The 25,791-nt window shown below is 38.1% G+C and overlaps 1 non-coding gene across 1 annotated transcript; it reads left to right on the top strand.

The window, feature by feature from the left end:
* Positions 1-4,779: 4,779 nt before the first annotated feature.
* Positions 4,780-4,885, top strand: LOC145577224 (small nucleolar RNA R71). Its single transcript, XR_014098691.1, has one exon. It is a non-coding gene; the product is annotated as a small nucleolar RNA R71 (small nucleolar RNA).
* Positions 4,886-25,791: the final 20,906 nt, after the last annotated feature.

Below are 25,791 nucleotides of genomic sequence, written 5' to 3'. Positions count from 1 at the left end.
GCACTCAACCTAAACTCCTCTAGCTCATGCAACTCTAAAAGCCTTTGCTCCCCCGCACTATGGAGATCCAAGTTGATTTGCTTGATCGCCCAATGAGCACGATGCTCCATCTCCACGGGCAAATGACAATTTTTCCCATATACAAGCTTGTAAGGGGTGGTCCCAATTGGCGTCTTAAAGGCGGTCCTATAATCCCATGGAGAATCAATGAGTTTAGAGGACCAATCCTTCCTCGTTCTGGCAACTGTCTTCTCCAAGATAACTTTGAGCTCTCTATTGGTGACCTCCGCTTGACCACTTGTTTGGGGGTGATAAGCAAGCCCTCGCTTGTGAGATACCCCATATTTCTCAAGTAGTCGAACGAAGGTATGGTGCTTGAAATGTGACCCCCCATCACTAATAATTGCTCTTGGAACACCGAATCTTGGGAAGATCACTTTCTTGAAAAGGTTAACCACCACCTTTGAGTCATTTGTTGGAGAAGCTACGGCCTCCGCCCATTTGGACACGTAATCAACGGCAACCAAAATATATTTGTTCCCATTTGAGGAGATAAAAGGGCCCATGAAGTCTATAGCCCACACATCGAAAACTTCAAGCTCAAGGATGGGGTTTTGTGGCATTTCATCCCTTCTCGAAATATTCCCCACCCGTTGACATATATCGCAGGTCTTGACAAACATCCAAGAATCCTTGAATAAAGAAGGCCAAAAGAGCATTGATTGAAGAACTTTTGAGGCGGTCTTTTGAGCACTCATATGCCCACCACAAGGAGAAGAGTGGCACATATGGAGAACACTTTGAAACTCGTCGTTGGGGACGCATCTCCTCAACAACCCATCAACCCCTCTCTTCAAAAAAATTGGTTCATCCCAAATATATCTCTTTGCCTCGTGCTTGAGCTTTCGACGTTGTTGTGAAGTGAAATCCGGAGGTATGACACCATAAGCCAAGTAATTCACAATATCCGCATACCATGGAGCCGACTTCACCGCAAGAACATATAGCACATCATCCCTTAGAGCATCCTCTATTGGCAAACCATCATCCTTGAACCTTGCACCGCCCAACCTTGAAAGGTGATCCGCCACCACATTCTCGGCTCCCTTCTTGTCTCTCATTTCATAATCAAAGTCTTGGAGAACTAAAACCCATCTCAACAACCTTGGTTTAGCTTCCTTCTTCCCTATCAAATATTTGAGAGCCGAATGGTCAGTGTACTAAACTTCTCGAATGAGTGAATAACCGCTAAGAACTCCTTCTCGGTGGTTGTGTAGTTTCGTTGAGCATCATTGAGAGTTTTGGACAAATAATGTATGACATGAAGCTTCCCATCCTTTCGTTGCCCAAGAACCGAACCAATAGCCTCGTCACTTGCATCGCACATGAGCTCAAATGGAAGAGACCAATCCGGACCTTGGACAATAGGGGCGGTGCAAAGGGCCTCTTTCAACCTAAAAAAAGATTCTTGACAAGCATCATCAAATATAAACTCTTTATCTTGTAACAATAGGGATGTGAGAGGCTTTGCAATCAAAGAAAAGTCTTTTATAAAACGCCGATAGAACCCGGCATGGCCAAGAAAAGATCTCACTTCCCTCACGTTGGTGGGGGGAGGAAGTTTCTCAATCACCTCTACCTTGGCTCTATCAACCTCAATGCCGGCATGGGAAATTTTGTGCCCAAGAACAATCCCACTTTCTACCATAAAATGGCACTTTTCCCAATTCAACACGAGGTTAGCCCTCTCACATCTTTCTAAGCAACGAGATAAATTAGATAGACAATCTTCATAGGTGGCTCCTCCAACGGAGAAGTCATCCATAAAGACCTCTATCTCATCCTCAATCATATCACTGAAAATAGACATCATACAACGTTGGAATGTTGCGGGAGCATTACAAAGCCCGAAAGGCATCCTACGATACGCATAAGTACCGTAGGGACATGTGAAAGTCGTCTTCTTTTGATCCTTGGGGTCAATTGGGATTTGGAAAAATCCCGAATAACCATCAAGGAAACAATAGAAGGAATGCTTTGTAAGCCTCTCCAACATTTGATCAATGAACGGTAATGGAAAATGATCTTTGCATGTACTTGTGTTAAGTTGGCGATAGTCAATGCACATGCGCCAACCGGTTACAAGCCTAGTGGGGACTAGTTGATCATGATCATTTCACTACCGTCATTCCCCCTTTCTTAGGCACAACTTGCACGGGAGATACCCAATCACTATGAGCAATTGGGTATATAATTCCCGCATCAAGAAGCTTAGCCACTTCCTTCCGCACAACCTCTTGCATGGAAGGGTTAAGCTTCCTTTGCCTTTGCCTAACGGGTTTGGCATATCCCTCTAGATCAATTTTGTGCATGCATAAAGAAGGACTTATGCCTTTGATGTAATCAATGGTATAACCTAAAGCTTTCTTGTGTTTTTTCAAAACATTGATCAAGAGGGAGGTTTGCTCCTCCGTTAGGTTGGAATTAACAATTACAGGGAAAGACTCATTAGAACCAAGAAATTCATACCTCAAGCCCAAAGGTAGAGGTTTCAAGTCTACCTTTGGTGCTCCCTTACCATTGGTGCTCTTCTCTCTTTCCTCAACTTGAAAGAGATCATGGGTGTGAAAAGCCTCTTCCTCCATGCTCTCATCCATGCACTCGCTCTTGCTCTCCTCTAGCAAATCCTCATAGAATTGAATGACACCTTGTGAGCACCTAGCTTAGAATCATTCAACAATATGCTTTCTAGGGGATCGTTAGAAGCATGCAAATGGGAACGAGAAAATTCACTAAGCATGGTATTTAGAACATCTATTCTAAAGCATTCATCACTTGAGGAAGGTTGTTGCATGACATTATTCAAATCAAACTCAATTGAATCATTGTCAATTTTAAAAGATATTTTACCCTCCTTCACATCAATGATGGCCCTAGAAGTAGCTAGAAACGGCCTACCCAAGATAATAGGAATCTTCTCATCCTCATCCATCTCTAGCACATAAAAATCCACGGGGAATGTGAACTTTCCTACCCTAAGGGGAATGTCCTCAACTTTACCCATGGGAAACTTAATGGACCGATCCGCTAGTTGGAGAGTAATGTTAGTGGGGGAAAGGGTTCCTACACTAAGCTTTTGGTAGACGGAGTAGGGCATGAGGCTCACACTTGCTCCTAAATCACACAAAGTTTTGTCAAACTCAATGCCATTAATAGAACAAGGGATGGAAAAGCTACCCGGATCCTTCAACTTGGCGGGAAGTTTGTTGGAAAGGATTGCACTACAATTGGCGGTCAAGCTCACCATTTCACACTCCCTTCTCCCACTCAATAGATCTTTCAAAAACTTAGAGTAATGGGGCATTTGTTTCATGGCATCAACAAAAGGAAGGGAAACATGCAAGTTCTTAATCACATCCAAAAACTTCCCAAATTGAGCGTCAAGCTTAGCTCTCACGAATCTTTGGGGAAAAGGTAATCTCTTCTCTCTAGGTTGGAGATTTAGGGGCAAGGGGGTGGTTTCTTTCTCCTTTTGCACCTCAACATCCTTCTCCTTCTCAACATTAGAAGGCTCTTTGGTTCTCTCATCCCCTCTCTCTAACTCTACTTCATTTTGGGGTTCCTCCTCAACTAAGGGGTCACTACCTACTACCTTCCCACTCCTTGTTGTCACGGCACACAAAGGTTTTGGGTTGAATCCTTGACTAGGGATAGTAGAAGAGGAGGAAGAAGAGGAATTAGAAGCAAGTTGAGCAATTTGGGTTTCAAGCATTTTCATATGAGCATTGGCTCGCTTTTTATCCTCCTCATTTCTCTTCTTTTCCTCCTCATGCATTTTCATAATGGCATCTAGCTTAGCCATCACAGGATCATTTGGAGGGGCCTCAATTTGAAGAGTTGTTGAGGTGGAGGAAGTTGGGATTGATGGAAACCCGGAGGCCTATTGGTTTGGGCATAGCTAGAAACATTTTGGCCCCTATTGCCTCCGGTGCCTTGGTTGGGAACATTGCTTTATCGATTATTTCCCATGTTACCTTGATCACCAAAATTTTGATTTTGATGGTCATGGTATCGGGAGTTGGGTTGTTGGTTTTGATAACCATACCCCTTTGGTTAGAGTAGCCTCTTCCATTGAAATTGGAAGGGCCTCCCCCACCATGGTATTGGTTACCATAACCACCACCCCTTTGGTTCCAACCACGGTTTCCACCTTGATTCCAATTCCCCATTTGATTGGAGTTTGGCCTCAAGTTCCCTACATTTTCCATTCTAGGAGCAAAATTCATAGCATTGACATCTTCCACATTATAATCATGTTCATAGGGAGGGGGTTGAACTTCACAAGCATACAAACAATGGGAGGTATCATGATCATATGTTTCACAATTTGAGCAAAACATGCATCCTTGAGGCATTTTATTATAAGAAGAGGGGGAAGGAGTAGTCATACCATTGCCTCCCTTGGTTGAAGGGGAGGTATTACCATGAGGGTTGGACCTTTCTTTCATCATTTCGTCCATTTGCTTGGTCATCTTGGAGATTTGGGAAGAAAGGTTGTTGATTGCGTTGGCTTGCTCCAATGCATAGACACCCTTGCTAGAAGTAGCCTCCCTTTCTCCTTCATACCAATCATCATAATGCTTTGCGGCCTCCTCTATGATGCATTCCACTTCATCCTCTCCTTTGTTCATGATTGGATCGCCGGCTGCGGCATCTAGGCTTGTTCTCCCTTGAGGTGAGAGACCTCCATAGAAAGTGTGGATGAGTTGATACTTGGGTATCCCATGATGTGGGCATTGACGTTGAAGCTCTTTGTACCGGTCCCATGCCGCACTTAGAGTCTCACCACTCTTTTGGCGAAAACCTTGAATTAAGGACCGAGCCTCGGCGGTCTTCCTATGGTTATAAAATCTCCTCAAGAAAGTCGTAGTTACTTGGTCCCAAGTTGTGAGAGAATTAGGGGGCACCTCCTTCTCTAGCCATTCTAGACCTCTCCCAATTAAAGAAAATGGAAACATCTTGAGGCGGATATACTCTTGAGTCACTCCATTGGCTTTGATCGTGTCACAATACTTCTCAAATTCTTTCAAATGCTCATGAGGGCTCTCAAATTTTCCACCCGAGAATTGTTTCCTCTCTATTAAAGCAATCAAATTGGGCTTGATTTTGAAATTGTTGGCTTGAGTGGTAGGGGTTAGGATCCCACTTTGGGCTCTAAAGGCTTAGGGAGCCCCAAGACGACTCAAAGGTATATTCTCTCCCATTTTAGAACCTTCTTCACTTTCGGACTTAAAGATTGAAAAGGGGTTGATTCCGGGACTTGATGGTGAATTAGGACTATCTAAGTCTTCACTTGAGGGTGAAGATGGTGGAGTATCTTCCAATTCTCTTACTCCTTCCTTCGTTGGGGTGTGAGAATTTCTACTCCTCGCTCTCTCTTCTGTTCGAAGTAAGGACAAAGATCTCTCTAGCTCCGGATCGATGGGAATCAAACACCTTGAGCGGGTTCGTCCTCTGTTCATATAACAAAGCTAAGGAGAACGTAAGCACTGACAAGTAACAAGTAGTAGCAAATACTAACAAACAAGGAATGAGATAGTCTCAAATAAAGTAAGGAAAAAGCAATGGAAGCCGTCTCCCCGGCAACGGCACCAATTTGACAAGGGAACAAACGCGTCGTCAATTATCTATCCCTAGATCAAATACAATTTATATAACCTAAACAAACCTAATACGAGTATAAGGCAAGCATAGGGGTCGAACCACAAGGAGACATGCATAAACACCACATTCACTACTTAAGACTTAAGCTACCTCGGGACAAGAAGTGTGAATATTTAAGAGATTAATCTACAGATTAAGAATGATTAAGGATCAATATAACTAAACACCAAGGGAAGTGGGTAGATGTAGATGCCATTTGATCATGCAATAACACGGAAGCAAAGCAATGGTAAACTAAGCATGCAAGAATATCGAAATAAAGCTCAATCTAACCGCCTTACGGTGTTAATTGATTTCTCCTAACATAGCCTCTATGTTTCCACACTAGAACCATATATTAGAAGGTGCAATCAATGAACTATTGATAACAATGAACCTTAACTAAGTCAACTTCCGTTTCTTGTTAGCAAAGATTTACCTTTAATCAACCAACAATGTGCACTCACTACTACAAAAAGCGTGTTTTTTGGACGCTTTTTAGGCCTTTTTTCGACGCTAAAAAGCGTCGAAAAATTATTTCTCGACGCTGCAAAAAAGCGTCGCAAATCCATGAGTCGATAATTTTTCAGGGACACAAAAAAGCATCGAGATTCTCGACGCTTTTTATTGTCCAAACTATTATACGAAGCGTCGAAAATTACGTATTTCACGCATTATCCCAAATGTATGTAGTTTTTTAGCGACGCTTTTTCCTGTCCACATAATCAAATTTAGCGACGCTTTTTGTTGTCTTGCGTTTATTCGTGTCAGCCTATGATATGGTAGGAAAGTCTTTGAAATTTGAAAATGTGCAATTATGTAGACATTAAAAAGCGTCTAGATTTATTTTTTAAGCTTTTTTTTTTCTTTTATCAAATTATTATCATCATTCATACATTATAATTATTTAAATTTATCATAAATTAAATTAATAACATTAAAATAAAAATAAACAAATATTCTATATAATTAGATTAAAAAAAACAATAATTAATCAACAATAAAAAGAGTACGTAGTTAATTACCAAATTTAGAAAAGAAAACATTAACACAGTACAATTATCAAAAAAAAAAAGGTCGCATATTATAGTATGTAGCTTGTCCCTAAATAAATACATCACTAATATAAGACTAAAAACCAAAATAGATAGATGATGGCCACATTGATCGATATAGTCGCTTGTTGATGCTCAAGTGTCCCGGCCTATCTTTTGTTGCACCTACATTGCCTTTTCCAATCTTCAAAAAAAAAAAAAAAAAATACAAAGTATAAATTAGTACATTACACAATATAGGCTCAAGATTCAACATGTTGTATTTAAACATAGAATTGTGAGCTAAACATAAAAATATAGATGAACAAAAAAAGCCAAAAGGTCTTTCATCAAGAGTTCTTAGTGGACGTCTACTGTCTCACTGTTATTTCATCAAAAGGTCTCACTGTTAATGACCAAAAAAACCTATGTCATTTTCAGTTGCATGGTCAGTGCCCTGGTAGCATTAGTATGGAGCTTTAGTGGACGTAATTGTATGAAGTTCAGACCATTTTCTGTTGCTTGTTAATTCGAGGTGCTAGGTTTGCATAAACTTATTTAGTTATGGAGCTGACATCCATGCCGAAATCCTTGCAGATCAGAAAGCCATTTACAAAGCATTCTCAACATGCTCCATCAGTTAGAGCCATTTATAAAGCATGCTCCATCAGTTAGAGTTCCTCACATTCTCAGCCAGCAGGTAATTCTTACACTATATTACAAAAAATACAAAGTTATTCATGGTTTTTATGCTTCTACTACTGGTGCTTAATTCTTTTCTATTCACCATTGTTTATCTTGGGTGAGCTAACTCACTAAACTAATTTGTAGTGAAATGATTAAAATCATAATTGATCCATGAAGATCTCAAAGGCATAATTGATCCATGGATCCTTAAATATTATCCATTGAACACCTTATTAATTCCATTACTCATCACCAAAGTTTGAGAATCAATATCCAATTTCAGAAATTTGATATCCAATACATAACTTACAAGTCACGTAACAACATCATAAGTGCTATTATTCCATCATATGTTATAATTAGCTTTCCTCCAAAAATTGGCTCTAAATGTTACTTAATTCAACCTTTACAGCAAGCAGCAGGGGAGCTTTACAGCAAGTAGCAGGGGAGTAGGGCAGACAAGTAGTATAAAAGCAGTAGGGGAGCAGGACAAGCAGTAGCAGGGGAGCAGGGCACACACACACACACACACACACATCACAAGCAAGCATTCACTTCTTCTAAACTATCCATCACAATAGTCCTCTTTTGAACTTTTCCATAGCCTTCCTTAACACACCACGTACTCCGAAAATGTCCCCCTTTTTAACCCCTAGTCCGTAACCCACTGGACGATCGGGAATCTCATTGCCATACATAAGAGTATGAGAGCACAATAGCATAGAGTATGAGAGCACAATAGCATACACTCTAAATATCCAAGAGCTGAAATTTAAATAGGAAGATAAAAAAAAAATTGAAAAAAAAAAGAGTACTAAAATGTAGTTATTGATACCTATATAATCAAAAGTATATATAATTCATTGTAGCACCCCACAAAACACCATACACCGAAATGGGTGCAGTGCTTAGCACTCAGATTCTATTAAAGTGCAAGTTGATTTGAATTTTTATCCATTTGATAGCAGCTTATTTGATTAACTTGTTGATAGCAGCTCGTTGCCATTGTAAAAGATGCTACAAGCTAGAAAGCATAGGAAAAGTCAAATATTTTTTCATTTTTGACATAATTTCGTAGGGGGTTTACAACTTTCATTTCTTGTAAATACACAAAACTGGCATGTATTCTGTAAAGTGGCTGGTAAAAAACTTACATGTATTTTGTAGCGTGGTATAACCAATGACTACACCTTAAGCTTCTTAAAGGTATTTCTTTCGATGATGAATGTTTGGCCACATGTCCATGTCAAGATCATAGACCATAGTGTGAGAGGCCACCTGAGCCAGAGATATAATTTACAAAAGAGAAAAAGATCAAAGAATGTTGACTTTTACCTAAAAAATCGTACTATATACAGAACCAAAAAGAATAAACAAAATAAAAAATTTATCAAAAAGAGGCTATCAAACAACTCTAAACTCATCATTAATCATGCTTGAAATGCAGAACAAAAAGCTAAATTTTCAAATTTGACATAAAACAGAAGAACAATGAAACATATTAATACTTTGTATACTTGAAAAACCTTGAAATATCTATTGTCTATGTATCAAATATCTAAACAATAAAGACAAAGCAAGTACTAATAGGAAGGTAAATTTCATCGGGATTATTGTAATGAATAATTTCACGCAATCACTTAATGTGACTATTATAAGGTTACAAGAAGCTAAGCTAGCAGCACAAGCATACTTTCTAGAATAAGCACAACAAAAACAATCTTGTTCTCCCTTTTTTAAAATACTTCTTAAAAAAGATATACAACAAGTTAACAATAAAAAGTAAGTTGTCATAGAAAAAATAAATAAATAATTGACATGGCAAAAAAGAAAAGTTAAATAAATATATCATCCATGTTTAAGGGTACAGAAGTCCAACTAGACTATACCTAAGCAATTAACAATAGTCATATTCTGACATGCTAAGAAAACAAATATAAAAATGCAATCATAATCTTGTATCTAGAGACTGATATATAGAAACTTGGCTTGAGTTGACCAAAAGTAGCAACATAATTCAGACAACATTAAGAATCAATTAATCATTACCTTCATAAGATATTCACAAGTGATCCCTCAATTTGTAAAGAGATGCACGAAAGTCAAGTAAGTTATGTAGGATTTGGTAATACAAGGTCTTCAATTTAATATCTTATGAGCATAAAAAAGAGAGAGATTATGCACTATGGGGCATTTTTGGATCAAATAGATAAACACTTACTTAAACTAGGCACCACAATAACAGAGGTAACAAGTGCTATATGAACTGTAAATTTAGATAAAACAAAAGTAATATTTGACCAAAGTTAATGCAAATCAATATAACCAAAATTATGAAGCTGAGTATTTTAGAAACTAATACTATATTTGAAATGATTCTGCAATTGGAGAAAAAAAAAAAAACTAACTAACATCAAGAACTTTTCATGCCCAGAAAAATGAATTCATCTCAGCTAAGGTGAGAAATCACTAATAATAATTCACAAAAGCAACAAAATAGAAATCAAAGTTTCATATCAATTTTATAAACTGCAAATCGCAAAGAGACATACAATCAGCGATTTTCGCCCCTGCTGTTCGAGACCCGGCGATTCTACAACCCACCATTTTCCTTGAATATAATGAGAAGGTGATCTTCGGTTTCAAGAACCCCTTCTTCTTCTATTTGAGGGCCAAACTCTACTTTGGTCCAACCAATAACTCTAAAAGAATGGAGTAACAAAATCAATGTCAAGTTTTACATGCCGTAAAGAAATAGATCTAACAAATGAAATTAGCAATCAAATAAATCACTAATGTGTAAGAAAATATCAAGAAACTAAGAGATTTAATTGTAGAAATAAAAATTAAACAAGATCTATAACCTAGGGTTTTACAACGAGTAAAATTGGGTAATTGCAACTTGCAAGTATCAACTAAAATCACACAAAAAATAAAAGAAGCAATTTATATCTATTAAGAGCTAAGAATTAACAAAGATTCATGTAAATATGTAACCTGTGAGGAGCACAAGAGCAATGGCTGTCAGCAAATCAAATTTCAATGCGCACCACCAGATCTGATAGAATGACAATATTTTTAGGCATGATATATAAGTTATATTGATAGAATTATGAGAAACACAAGGAGAAAGAGGATCTGAATTCAAACTCTAGGCCATGACTTCATGAATCTCTGTAAAAAATTCTAATCGAGTGAAGGAAAAAAGAAGAAAGTAGGTTTTGTGATGTTGGGCGGTTTTGTGATTGCGGTACAACTAATTAAGTTCACGTGCGGGGCCACATCTTAGTGTTCTCGACGCTTTTTGTAGTCTAAAAATACATTCGACTGTAAAAGGCGTCGAGGAAACACAGATATCGTAATTACCTTCTGACACCCCTGCTCTAGCGTCGAGGCTATAGCGTCGCAAAAACACTCCTTTTGTAGTAGTGACTTGCAAGAAGATTAAAGAATATCAAACATACAAAGACTTTAATCACCATTAACTTAACCCCAACATCATAAGCATGAATCAATTAACAACTACACCATCCCCACACCCTTGGCTAGGTGACTACTCACAAATCATATTGAAGACAATATCAATCATCAAATCAATAAGCATCAACATGATCAATAAGCAAAGAAGGAAAATCAAAATAAGCAAACAAAATTAATTACAAAAGTAAAGAAAGAGAATAAGAGATTGCTCATTAATTGAAGATGAAGATTTACAAATATTCAATCAAGCTCCTTCTTCAATATCCAAGTTCATAAATGGAAATCCACACTTTCTCTCTCTACTAATGGAGTTTCTCTCTCTATATTAGGGCTAAAATGTACATAAGTAATGATATATGATCCACTAATCTCCCTACGACCTATATATATAGGTCCTTTAAAAGATACAAAAAATACGAAATGAAAAACTGCAACTCAGCGGTGCGCGCCCGCGCATATACACTGCGCGCCCGCGCAGATGTTGTGCGTGCGCCCTCGCAGATCTTGTGCGCCCGCAGATCTGTGGGTACGGGGAATTAGACCCATGGATGCGCGCCTTCTCCCAGCAATATTGCGCGCTCGCGCTTGAAGAGTGTGCGCCCGCACACAAGGCGCGCACAAGGCGCACACAACTCCCTGTTTTGGTTCTTCTTCTGCTGCTTTCTTGTGCGGGTTCTCCCAAGGCTGCGCGCCCGCACATATCAAAGTCGCGCGCCCGCACAAAAAGCGCGCACAAGGCGCACTAAATCTTCTGTTTCTGTTCTGTTCTTGAAGCATTCCTGTGCGGGTTCTCACAGTGCTGCGCGCCCGCACATAGGGGATTTTGGGGGTGAATTGCTCTTCTTCCAATGCCTTGATTCCTACAAAACAAAAACAAAGAAAACAAGGAGAAAGGCAAACAAAGGAAAGAGGAACAAAAAGGAGAGAAAAATGGGGCAAACAAGCTACAAATGGGAGGGAAAAACCCGTAAGAAGAGCACTAAATTGTGGCATAAATGCCACTCATCAGTTTTTATTAAATTCTTTCTTTCTGTTTTCAAAACAACTCTATTTTATGAAAAAAGCCAATATAGTTTAGTTTGGTCCACGACAAGGGTCCAATAGTAGTGTAGTTGGATGGGGCTTGCAAAGAGCTTTCCAACGATATATTATAGGCCTAATTCCGATGAATAATGAGGAAGTTATGGCCAAAATACTAAACTGGGCCCAATTTGATCTTTACTTACGGCCCAATGATCTAGGGGAGGGCCCAATATTAATTATTATTCCTAAAGTTATTAGAATTAATTATAGTCTTCTAGAATTATCTAGAAGGTTCTCTTTAATCCTAATAGGATTAGAATTAATAATTATATTTTGATAAAGTTTATTTGGAATAAAATATTATTTTATGAAAAATACGGTTTCAGTTTTATACGGACTTTACAAAACGATTTTGATTCATATGTGGACTCTGTGTTTGAAAGCGCGTAGGAATCCAGGCTGTCGCCAGAGGACAGGCCTGTCGCCACGCGATAAGCCTTGTCGCCAAGCGACAGAATGGAGTTTTATTCCTTATCAAATTCTACCTATTTCCGGACTGTTTTCTTATAAATAGGATCCTAAACCTCCGTTTTTATTCACCAATTCTCATCAATTCTCAACAATCAACAATCATCTTTCTCTCTCTAAAGCTAGAAGCTTTCCTTCTCTCTCTTTTTCTAAACCTTCCCTCTTACAAAATTCCGCATTCACGAGATCTAGATACACCTAGCCGAGTTCGAAGTTGCCTTCGCCCTGCACGTGAAAGGTTATAATTTCTGAGTGTTTGGTCCCTAATCTCTATTTCAACTATTTAATTTAATTGTTTTGATTTTATATTTTCCTTGAAGTTACTAACGCGTGTATTTTGTTATTAGAAAGAGATACGAGGCATCAAAGTATGTAATCTTATTGCTCTATTCTTGTAGAAAGCATGTTTCAATTTGTTTAATTCCTAGTATCATGTTAGGATGTTATTATTGCTTTCTAGTATCATGTTTAGGGTGCTTCCTATGCTTTCTAATATCATATCAATATCATGTTAGTATCATGTTAGGGCTAAAGCTTTGATTTTTAATGCTTAGTGACATGCTAGGATTTGTTATTAATTTTGTTAGAATCATGCCTAGGGTCTTGCTATTATATTTAAGCTTTATTATTAACATGATTATGATTGTTATGATGATCGTTATCATGTTGCTTGATGCTTATTTATTGTTATTGCTTGATCACACCTTTTATGCATGTTTAAAGGGAATTTATACTTGTAATCACGCTTAATAAGATAATTGATAATCTTATTTAGGGATAATATGGTTATAATTCAAGTGATCGCCAATAATAGTTTTATTTGTGCATTAAGTTCAACCAACATAGATAAACAGGGTTAGGGTTAACCTATTGATTGCATGTTAGTCAGAAAGCGCATATGAAATACGAGAAGAATGAAGTAAAGGCCTATTATTAGGGCAGGTTCAATATCTTTTAGGTTGGATTTGTACCTTTATCCCCGAACCCTATTTGGTTCAAGACCTTTTGGAGTTGACGATCTCATGTGTCTCCCCAAAACCAAACCCAGTGATGAATACCTTTCATGTCATTTGATTATCAAACAAAGTGAAAGTGTGAAAAGTCTAGTGATGTGGATGTTCTTTATTAAAATACCTCTCTTTCTGTTTTTGAAAATATTTCTTTTTATACTCTATTTATGATAAAATCTAGTATAATTTAGTTTGGTCCATGATAAGGGTCCGATAATAGTGAAGTTAGATTGGGCTCGAAAAGAACCTTCCACCGATATATTATAAGCCCAATTCCGATGAATAATGAGGAAGTTATGGCCAAAATACTAATATGGGCCCGAAATGAATTTTATATGTGGCCCAATTGATCCGTGCCATTTATGGCACCTTTAGGCTATGTTTTCTTTATATTTCTATGCTCATTTTTAGTCGTTTGTGTCGTGTTTATAGAGAATAATGCTCGATTTGGGTTATTTTGTGTTAGTTTAGAGAAATGCATGCTTCTAATGGTTTTCTTAGCATTTTATTCATTTCTCGGCTATTTCTCTCGCTTCTCCGTTTCTTTGTGTGGATTGTAGGTACGTCGCGGGCTATATGCATGGAAATTGAAAATAGCACCCACTAGCATCAATATGCACTTTTCGGAATTGAATTTGACTTTGAAACAAAGGAAAACGAAGGATTGCAAAGTTTCAAATATGACCTTTGTGCATTGTTTCAGCCATATCTCAAGTTCTACCGATCGGATTGATGTGATTCAAGTTGGGTTGGAAACTAGACTTAAAGAGATTTCCAATGATAGGTCGCACGCCCTCATACAATTCTTAGATCGGAAGTTACATCCTTCTGAAGTTGGCCCAGGAAAACTGCCGCGGGCGCGGGCTACAGTACCCGCGGGCGCGGGGTTGCTGCTGCTCCAAAACTGCCGTATTTGGGCAGTAAGAACCCGCGGTTGTCCCGAGGGCTCGCCGAGGGCGCGGTCCTTGGCTCCGCGGGCACGGGCTTGGGCCGCGGGCGCGGCTATCGGGGTGTCCGTTCTTCTTCGCGGGCGCGGCCGATTTCTCCGCGGGCGCGGGTTTCTGGGTCTTTTACGATTTTAAGCTTCTTTTCTCCTTTTGTTTATATAGTTTTTGGTTTCCTTTATTCTTCATTCATGTAATTCCTTAGTTTTAGAATAGTTTTCTCTCTCTTAGGTTGAGAGCTTATCTCTCTAGATTAGGAGTAGTTTTAGAGAGAGAAAGTGAGGAATTTCAATGGTGATTGAGAGATTGAAGATGCAAGTGTGACAATTGTGTTGGAGATCTTCCTAATTATTAATGAGCATTTCCAAACTCTATCTCATTCAATTGTTTTGTTTAATTTGATGTTTGTTTGGTTAATTTTGTTATTTGATGTTTGATTTGAGTAATTGTTCTTGATATTTTTTATGATTCTTGTTCTATATAGTTGATAGTAGATTTGATGATGATGTTTCTTGAGTAGTTTACTTGCTAGGGTTGGGTAAACATGTGTGATTGATGGATTGAGATTGATTTGGGAATTTGAGTATTTCTTGTGTTGTGATTAAATTGATTCATAGAGGTTTGCATGTTGCATAAGTTTGATTGGAGTAGCTAACCATGATTGCTAGCATTGATTGCATGATTGAATTGATTGACATGACCACTTGATATCGATTTGATCATAATTAGTCGAGTATTTGATTATGTTTCTTCATATTGTTTAGCACTAGAGAAATCTATGTTAGAGAGTGTGAGGATGATTAGTTGAATGCCCCTAATTGCTCCTACTATTTGTCTTTGCATTGCTTGGATTGCTTGACTCCCTAATTAGCTTAGTTATCATGAATGCATGTTGATCCCCATTCCCTAGTGTTTCATTTGATTGATTCTTGATTTAGAAAATAGAATAGCGTTAACTTTCACCTTGGACTTCGACCTAGCTTAGGCGTTAATTAGAAATACTTGAACATAACCATTCCTAGTGGTTCGACCCTTGACTTACCTCTATACTTGTATTTAGGTAGTTGAGTGATTATAAATTTGTTTGACCGTAGGGAGGATTAGTTCAACGACATAGTTTTCCCCACGTCAAAATGGCGCCGTTGCCGGGGAACGGTGTCTATGTTTGAGTGTTTTTAATTGCTTGAGTCTAGGTCTTTGTGTATACTTTTCTTTTATTTCTTTTTGTTTGCTTTATAAAAATGGCATGTCTCTCATTTCCTCAATTTGACAATGAGCCCTTTTGTGAATATTTTAATAGACTAGAGGGATTTCTTTACTGTAATTGTTGTAGTCTTTGGGAAGCTTGTGAGATTTGTTATTTTGGTTTGAATGAGCAAACTAGGGAAGAAGTTGAATGCATGTATAATGGTGAATTTAGAGCATTGTCAATTGATGATGCTTGGGATTTCTATGTTTGGTTTGCTAGGGATGTTTATAATAGGGGTAATCATGATCCTAATATTGATATGCAATGTGTTGATTCTTCTAATATTAGCATGATTTCCCATGATTTGTCACATGATCCCATTAGTGAACCTAGAACACATGATTTCAACTCTATTTCCCTTTTGTTCATAATGATGAAGTACATGCTCAAGTTGATGCTAATGGTGTGTTTCAATATTTTTCCTTATTTACCATGCCTTCTCGTGATGTGCTTCGTTCCCTTGATGATGAATCTCATGTGTTTGATTGTACCCCCACTCCCCAATGTGATGTATATGCTCATGATCTTAATGTTGATTCTTCCAATCTTGGTTGTATTTCTTCTCCTCTTGTTGAACCTCAACCTTCTACATCTTTTGAATCTCTTGTTGATGTATTTGAATCTCAAATTAGGCACATTGAGCTTGATAATGAGTTTGGGCCTATTAAGGAGATGATTCTTAATTCTATGAGAGGTCAATTAGAGATAATGAAAAAGAGTGAGGAGCGTCTTGAGGAGGGAAAGAGAAGAAAAGAAGAGTTAGAAGGCCAATTGTCATCCTTGATGCTTATTTGTGAAAAATCCCAATTTAATGTGTGTATTGAGGATGATGATGATTTTGAGCAACCAAGAGAGTGTGAGGATCCCATTTGTGAGCATTTGAGTGATGGTGAAGGAGTTGAGAATGAAGAGAGTGTTGATTTTGAAAATCCTATCCTTCTTTCCCATATTGACGAGTCTCTAGTGCATGATTGTGATTCTTCTATCCATGAGTATTTGGATTCAATTGAGGTTATGTTTAATATGTTTTTTGAGTGTCAAATGAAAACCCATAGCCTCTTGAGTGAGTTTATTAAGAATGCTTCATGTGAGAGAGATGAGTTTGAAATGAATTTACATCCATTCATGCACGGGTTTTAGACTTTAGGCTTTAAGGAAGTTGAGAGAGCTATTGTTCATGAAGGTAGTGGAGGAGATTATGTAGTTCCTCTTGGGAGTTGGATGTTTGAGGGAGATGGTGATCATGAGTGTTCTTCTTTTGAGGATTCTATGATTGATTTTCATGCCCTCATTGGCGATGTGAGACCTTGTGTTGAGGGAGTCGCGAACCCTTTGCCTAATTCTCATACCCCTTTTTCTCAAAGGTTTGACCACATCCCCTATTGCCCTATTTTTCTCCCTTCCTTTGTTGATAAACCTATTGGGGACTCCCTTGTCTATGATGATCTTAATTTCCCTCATTCGTCTATTGTTGAGGAAAAGGGTGATGTTGCCACCCAAAAATATTTTAGTGAGGAGGTTTTGCCTTTTTCTTTTTCTTTCCATTCTTTTATTCCCCCTTCTTCTTCTTCTTCTTATTTTCTTGTTTTTCCTTTTGATCCCTCTTCTTCTTTCTTTTGGTATCTCCCTTCTCACTTGCGTGCAACGATCTTGTCGCACGTTCTTATCCCGTCATTTGCCTACCTTCTATCATATGAAATGTGTAGTAGTGCATTTGACAAGCTCTTGCGTGCGTTGAATTATTATTTTCTAGAGCGGTCAAGCTTGGACCTTAAGCAAGCCTTTCTCGGGAAGTAACCCGTGGTTTATTGCTTTCATTTTATTTTCTTTTTAGAATAGATTTTATTTTGATGTATTCTTTTCTCCTTCTAAGCATTGAGGACAATGCTTCATTTAAGCTTGGGGGAGAAGCGTTTAGGCTTTTTGTATATATTTCTTGTGAGTATAGCTTCAAATAAGCTTGGGGGTGTTGCTTTTGTTTGGTGATTTCTTGATCGTGTTGTTAAGGATTGATCACCCTTTTGCTTCACTTTTTAGGAAAACCGCCAAATTTTAAAAATTTTAGCCTACCTTCACCCTTTATGCCTTACGTTACAACCTTGGGGAAAGACCTTTCGACCTAGAAAGTTGAGTCACTATTTGGGGGAGGGTATCATGGGTCATTGCCTAAGGAAAGGGGATGTGAAGTCAAGATGTCGAGTAGCCAAAAATTTGATTTTTTTTTTCCGGTTCCTTCGCGGAATCTATGAGATGCTCACTAAGGGGAGATATGAGATTAGTAGGGGGAACGCGGTAAGACCGTTTGGGATGAAAGTGGAGTGTGATATCTAGTTCCTATGCTTAGCATATTTATGTTTCAATCAACCTTAGGTATCTTGAAGCGTGCACTCCCTTACTTGTTTAGAAAGATTTGCATTCACTTGTGCTTTTACATTTGCAAAAATCCTTTCATGAACATTTGTTTGCTTTTCTTGTATTTTATTTTCTTTTTCATGCTTTGCCTTGTTTGTATTAATATGAGAGTTATGGGTAAACTCTTAGGATACCCTTACGAGAGCATCACTCGTCCTCTAGGGCGATCTAGGGGTTTAAATGGCTTGTCTTTAGTTGCTAAAATTGACCGTGATTCCTACGAAAGTGAGTTAGTGTATATTCCCATATTCTCTAGTTTTCTCGTTTCTTTCTTTGCTTGAATAATGTCATCATTTTTCCCTTGGGTTGGATTTTGTTTTGCTCGAGGACGAGCAAAAGTTTAGCTTGGGGGAATTTGATCCGTGCCATTTATGGCACCTTTAGGCTATGTTTTCTTTATATTTCTATGCTCATTTTAAGTCGTTTGTGTCGTGTTTATAGAGAATAATGCTCGATTTGGGTTATTTTGTGTTAGTTTAGAGAAATGCATGCTTCTAATGGTTTTCTTATCATTTTATTCATTTCTCGGCTATTTCTCTCGCTTCTCCGTTTTTTTGTGTTGTTTGTAGGTACGTCGCGGGCTATATGCATGGAAATTGAAAATAGCACCCACTTGCATCAATATGCACTTTTCGGAATTGAATTTGAGTTTGAAACAAAGGAAAACGAAGGATTGCAAAGTTTCAAATATGACCTTTGTGCATTGTTTCAGCCATATCTCAAGTTCTACAGATCGGATTGATGTGACTCAAGTTGGGTTGGAAACTAGACTTAAAGAGCTTTCCAATGATAGGTCGCACGCCCTCATACAATTCTTAGATCGGAAGTTACATCCTTCTGAAGTTGGCCCAGGAAAACTGCCGCGGGCGCGGGGTTGCTGCTGCTCCAAAACTGCCGTATTTGGGCAGTAAGCACCCGCGGTTGTGCCGAGGGCTCGCCGAGGGCGCGGTCCTTGGCTCCGCGGGCACGGGCTTGGGCCGCGGGCGCGGCTATCGGGGTGTCCGTTCTTCTTCGCGGGCGCGGGTTTCTGGGTCTTTTACGATTTTAAGCTTCTTTTCTCCTTTTGTTTATATAGTTTTTGGTTTCCTTTATTCTTCATTCATGTAATTCCTTAGTTTTAGAATAGTTTTCTCTCTCTTAGGTTGAGAGCTTCTCTCTCTAGATTAGGAGTAGTTTTAGAGAGAGAAAGTGAGGAATTTCAATGGTGATTGAGAGATTGAAGATGCAAGTGTGACAATTGTGTTGGAGATCTTCCTAATTATCAATGAGCATTTCCAAACTCTATCTCATTCAATTGTTTTGTTTAATTTGATGTTTGTTTGGTTAATTTTGTTATTTGATGTTTGATTTGAGTAATTGTTCTTGATATTTTTTATGATTCTTTTTCTATATAGTTGATAATAGATTTGATGATGATGTTTCTTGAGTAGTTTACTTGCTAGGGTTGGGTAAACATGTGTGATTGATGGATTGAGATTGATTTGGGAATTTGAGTATTTCTTGTGTTGTGATTAAATTGATTCATAGAGGTTTGCATGTTGCATAAGTTTGATTGGAGTAGCTAACCATGATTGCTAGCATTGATTGCATGATTGAATTGATTGACATGACCACTTGATATCGATTTGATCATAATTAGTCGAGTATTTGATTATGTTTCTTCATATTGTTTAGCACTAGAGAAATCTATGTTAGAGGGTGTGAGGATGATTAGTTGAATGCCCCTAATTGCTCCTACTATTTGTCTTTGCATTGCTTGGATTGCTTGACTCCCTAATTAGCTTGGTTATCATGAATGCATGTTGATCCCCATTCCCTAGTGTTTCATTTGTTTGATTCTTGATTTAGAAAGTAGAATAGCGTTAACTTTCACCTTGGACTTCGACCTAGCTTAGGCGTTAATTAGAAATACTTGAACATAACCGTTCCTAGTGGTTCGACCCTTGACTTACCTCTATACTTGTATTTAGGTAGTTGAGTGATTATAAATTTGTTTGACCGTAGGGAGGATTAGTTCAACGACATAGTTTTCCCCACGTCAAAATGGCGCCGTTGCCGGGGAACGGTGTCTATGTTTGAGTGTTTTTAATTGCTTGAGTCTAGGTCTTTGTGTATACTTTTCATTTATTTCTTTTTGTTTGCTTTATAAAAATGGCATGTCTCTCATTTCCTCAATTTGACAATGAGCCCTTTTGTGAATATTTTAATAGACTAGAGGGATTTCTTGACTGTAATTGTTGTAGTCTTTGGGAAGCTTGTGAGATTTGTTATTTTGGTTTGAATGAGCAAACTAGGGAAGAAGTTGAATGCATGTATAATGGTGAATTTAGAGCATTGTCAATTGATGATGCTTGGGATTTCTATGTTTGGTTTGCTAGGGATGTTTATAATAGGGGTAATCATGATCCTAATATTGATATGCAATGTGTTGATTCTTCTAATATTAGCATGATTTCCCATGATTTGTCACATGATCCCATTAGTGAACCTAGAACACATGATTTCAACTCTATTTCCCCTTTTGTTCATAATGATGAAGTACATGCTCAAGTTGATGCTAATGGTGTGTTTCAATATTTTTCCTTATTTACCATGCCTTCTCGTGATGTGCTTCGTTCCCTTGATGATGAATCTCATGTGTTTGATTGTGCCCCCACTCCCCAATGTGATGTATATGCTCATGATCTTAATGTTGATTCTTCCAATCTTGGTTGTATTTCTTCTCCTCTTGTTGAACCTCAACCTTCTACATATTTTGAATCTCTTGTTGATGTATTTGAATCTCAAATTAGGCACATTGAGCTTGATAATGAGTTTGGGCCTATTAAGGAGATGATTCTTAATTCTATGAGAGGTCAATTAGAGATAATGAAAAAGAGTGAGGAGCGTCTTGAGGAGGGAAAGAGAAGAAAAGAAGAGTTAGAAGGCCAATTGTCATCCTTGATGCTTATTTGTGAAAAATCCCAATTTAATGTGTGTATTGAGGATGATGATGATTTTGAGCAACCAAGAGAGTGTGAGGATCCCATTTGTGAGCATTTGAGTGATGGTGAAGGAGTTGAGAATGAAGAGAGTGTTGATTTTGAAAATCCTATCCTTCTTTCCCATATTGACGAGTCTCTAGTGCATGATTGTGATTCTTCTATCCATGAGTATTTGGATTCAATTGAGGTTATGTTTAATATGTTTTTTGAGTGTCAAATGAAAACCCATAGCCTCTTGAGTGAGTTTATTAAGAATGCTTCATGTGAGAGAGATGAGTTTGAAATGAATTTACATCCATTCATGCACGGGTTTTAGACTTTAGGCTTTAAGGAAGTTGAGAGAGCTATTGTTCATGAAGGTAGTGGAGGAGATTATGTAGTTCCTCTTGGGAGTTGGATGTTTGAGGGAGATGGTGATCATGAGTGTTCTTCTTTTGAGGATTCTATGATTGATTTTCATGCCCTCATTGGCGATGTGAGACCTTGTGTTGAGGGAGTCGCGAACCCTTTGCCTAATTCTCATACCCCTTTTTCTCAAAGGTTTGACCACATCCCCTATTGCCCTATTTTTCTCCCTTCCTTTGTTGATAAACCTATTGGGGACTCCCTTGTCTATGATGATCTTAATTTCCCTCATTCGTCTATTGTTGAGGAAAAGGGTGATGTTGCCACCCAAAAATATTTTAGTGAGGAGGTTTTGCCTTTTTCTTTTTCTTTCCATTCTTTTATTCCCCCTTCTTCTTCTTCTTCTTATTTTCTTGTTTTTCCTTTTGATCCCTCTTCTTCTTTCTTTTGGTATCTCCCTTCTCACTTGCGTGCAACGATCTTGTCGCACGTTCTTATCCCGTCATTTGCCTACCTTCTATCATATGAAATGTGTAGTAGTGCATTTGACAAGCTCTTGCGTGCGTTGAATTATTATTTTCTAGAGCGGTCAAGCTTGGACCTTAAGCAAGCCTTTCTCGGGAAGTAACCCGTGGTTTATTGCTTTCATTTTATTTTCTTTTTAGAATAGATTTTATTTTGATGTATTCTTTTCTCCTTCTAAGCATTGAGGACAATGCTTCATTTAAGCTTGGGGGAGAAGCGTTTAGGCTTTTTGTATATATTTCTTGTGAGTATAGCTTCAAATAAGCTTGGGGGTGTTGCTTTTGTTTGGTGATTTCTTGATCGTGTTGTTAAGGATTGATCACCCTTTTGCTTCACTTTTTAGGAAAACCGCCAAATTTTAAAAATTTTAGCCTACCTTCACCCTTTATGCCTTACGTTACAACCTTGGGGAAAGACCTTTCGACCTAGAAAGTTGAGTCACTATTTGGGGGAGGGTATCATGGGTCATTGCCTAAGGAAAGGGGATGTGAAGTCAAGATGTCGAGTAGCCAAAAATTTGATTTTTTTTTTCCGGTTCCTTCGCGGAATCTATGAGATGCTCACTAAGGGGAGATATGAGATTAGTAGGGGGAACGCGGTAAGACCGTTTGGGATGAAAGTGGAGTGTGATATCTAGTTCCTATGCTTAGCATATTTATGTTTCAATCAACCTTAGGTATCTTGAAGCGTGCACTCCCTTACTTGTTTAGAAAGATTTGCATTCACTTGTGCTTTTACATTTGCAAAAATCCTTTCATGAACATTTGTTTGCTTTTCTTGTATTTTATTTTCTTTTTCATGCTTTGCCTTGTTTGTATTAATATGAGAGTTATGGGTAAACTCTTAGGATACCCTTACGAGAGCATCACTCGTCCTCTAGGGCGATCTAGGGGTTTAAATGGCTTGTCTTTAGTTGCTAAAATTGACCGTGATTCCTACGAAAGTGAGTTAGTGTATATTCCCATATTCTCTAGTTTTCTCGTTTCTTTCTTTGCTTGAATAATGTCATCATTTTTCCCTTGGGTTGGATTTTGTTTTGCTCGAGGACGAGCAAAAGTTTAGCTTGGGGGAATTTGATCCGTGCCATTTATGGCACCTTTAGGCTATGTTTTCTTTATATTTCTATGCTCATTTTAAGTCGTTTGTGTCGTGTTTATAGAGAATAATGCTCGATTTGGGTTATTTTGTGTTAGTTTAGAGAAATGCATGCTTCTAATGGTTTTCTTATCATTTTATTCATTTCTCGGCTATTTCTCTCGCTTCTCCGTTTTTTTGTGTTGTTTGTAGGTACGTCGCGGGCTATATGCATGGAAATTGAAAATAGCACCCACTTGCATCAATATGCACTTTTCGGAATTGAATTTGAGTTTGAAACAAAGGAAAACGAAGGATTGCAAAGTTTCAAATATGACCTTTGTGCATTGTTTCAGCCATATCTCAAGTTCTACAGATCGGATTGATGTGACTCAAGTTGGGTTGGAAACTAGACTTAAAGAGCTTTCCAATGATAGGTCTCACGCCCTCATACAATTCTTAGATCGGAAGTTACATCCTTCTGAAGTTGGCCCAGGAAAACTGCCGCGGGCGCGGGGTTGCTGCTGCTCCAAAACTGCCGTATTTGGGCAGTAAGCACCCGCGGTTGTGCCGAGGGCTCGCCGAGGGCGCGGTCCTTGGCTCCGCGGGCACGGGCTTGGGCCGCGGGCGCGGCTATCGGGGTGTCCGTTCTTCTTCGCGGGCGCGGGTTTCTGGGTCTTTTACGATTTTAAGCTTCTTTTCTCCTTTTGTTTATATAGTTTTTGGTTTCCTTTATTCTTCATTCATGTAATTCCTTAGTTTTAGAATAGTTTTCTCTCTCTTAGGTTGAGAGCTTCTCTCTCTAGATTAGGAGTAGTTTTAGAGAGAGAAAGTGAGGAATTTCAATGGTGATTGAGAGATTGAAGATGCAAGTGTGACAATTGTGTTGGAGATCTTCCTAATTATCAATGAGCATTTCCAAACTCTATCTCATTCAATTGTTTTGTTTAATTTGATGTTTGTTTGGTTAATTTTGTTATTTGATGTTTGATTTGAGTAATTGTTCTTGATATTTTTTATGATTCTTTTTCTATATAGTTGATAATAGATTTGATGATGATGTTTCTTGAGTAGTTTACTTGCTAGGGTTGGGTAAACATGTGTGATTGATGGATTGAGATTGATTTGGGAATTTGAGTATTTCTTGTGTTGTGATTAAATTGATTCATAGAGGTTTGCATGTTGCATAAGTTTGATTGGAGTAGCTAACCATGATTGCTAGCATTGATTGCATGATTGAATTGATTGACATGACCACTTGATATCGATTTGATCATAATTAGTCGAGTATTTGATTATGTTTCTTCATATTGTTTAGCACTAGAGAAATCTATGTTAGAGGGTGTGAGGATGATTAGTTGAATGCCCCTAATTGCTCCTACTATTTGTCTTTGCATTGCTTGGATTGCTTGACTCCCTAATTAGCTTGGTTATCATGAATGCATGTTGATCCCCATTCCCTAGTGTTTCATTTGTTTGATTCTTGATTTAGAAAGTAGAATAGCGTTAACTTTCACCTTGGACTTCGACCTAGCTTAGGCGTTAATTAGAAATACTTGAACATAACCGTTCCTAGTGGTTCGACCCTTGACTTACCTCTATACTTGTATTTAGGTAGTTGAGTGATTATAAATTTGTTTGACCGTAGGGAGGATTAGTTCAACGACATAGTTTTCCCCACGTCAAAATGGCGCCGTTGCCGGGGAACGGTGTCTATGTTTGAGTGTTTTTAATTGCTTGAGTCTAGGTCTTTGTGTATACTTTTCATTTATTTCTTTTTGTTTGCTTTATAAAAATGGCATGTCTCTCATTTCCTCAATTTGACAATGAGCCCTTTTGTGAATATTTTAATAGACTAGAGGGATTTCTTGACTGTAATTGTTGTAGTCTTTGGGAAGCTTGTGAGATTTGTTATTTTGGTTTGAATGAGCAAACTAGGGAAGAAGTTGAATGCATGTATAATGGTGAATTTAGAGCATTGTCAATTGATGATGCTTGGGATTTCTATGTTTGGTTTGCTAGGGATGTTTATAATAGGGGTAATCATGATCCTAATATTGATATGCAATGTGTTGATTCTTCTAATATTAGCATGATTTCCCATGATTTGTCACATGATCCCATTAGTGAACCTAGAACACATGATTTCAACTCTATTTCCCTTTTGTTCATAATGATGAAGTACATGCTCAAGTTGATGCTAATGGTGTGTTTCAATATTTTTCCTTATTTACCATGCCTTCTCGTGATGTGCTTCGTTCCCTTGATGATGAATCTCATGTGTTTGATTGTACCCCCACTCCCCAATGTGATGTATATGCTCATGATCTTAATGTTGATTCTTCCAATCTTGGTTGTATTTCTTCTCCTCTTGTTGAACCTCAACCTTCTACATCTTTTGAATCTCTTGTTGATGTATTTGAATCTCAAATTAGGCACATTGAGCTTGATAATGAGTTTGGGCCTATTAAGGAGATGATTCTTAATTCTATGAGAGGTCAATTAGAGATAATGAAAAAGAGTGAGGAGCGTCTTGAGGAGGGAAAGAGAAGAAAAGAAGAGTTAGAAGGCCAATTGTCATCCTTGATGCTTATTTGTGAAAAATCCCAATTTAATGTGTGTATTGAGGATGATGATGATTTTGAGCAACCAAGAGAGTGTGAGGATCCCATTTGTGAGCATTTGAGTGATGGTGAAGGAGTTGAGAATGAAGAGAGTGTTGATTTTGAAAATCCTATCCTTCTTTCCCATATTGACGAGTCTCTAGTGCATGATTGTGATTCTTCTATCCAT

This window comes from Chenopodium album, chromosome 13, assembly GCF_948465745.1.
Source record: "Chenopodium album chromosome 13, dcCheAlbu1.1, whole genome shotgun sequence".
Lineage (NCBI taxonomy): Eukaryota > Viridiplantae > Streptophyta > Magnoliopsida > Caryophyllales > Amaranthaceae > Chenopodium > Chenopodium album.
The sequence above is the reverse complement of the archived record's forward strand: the minus strand, read 5'-3'. Positions and strand labels throughout refer to the sequence as shown.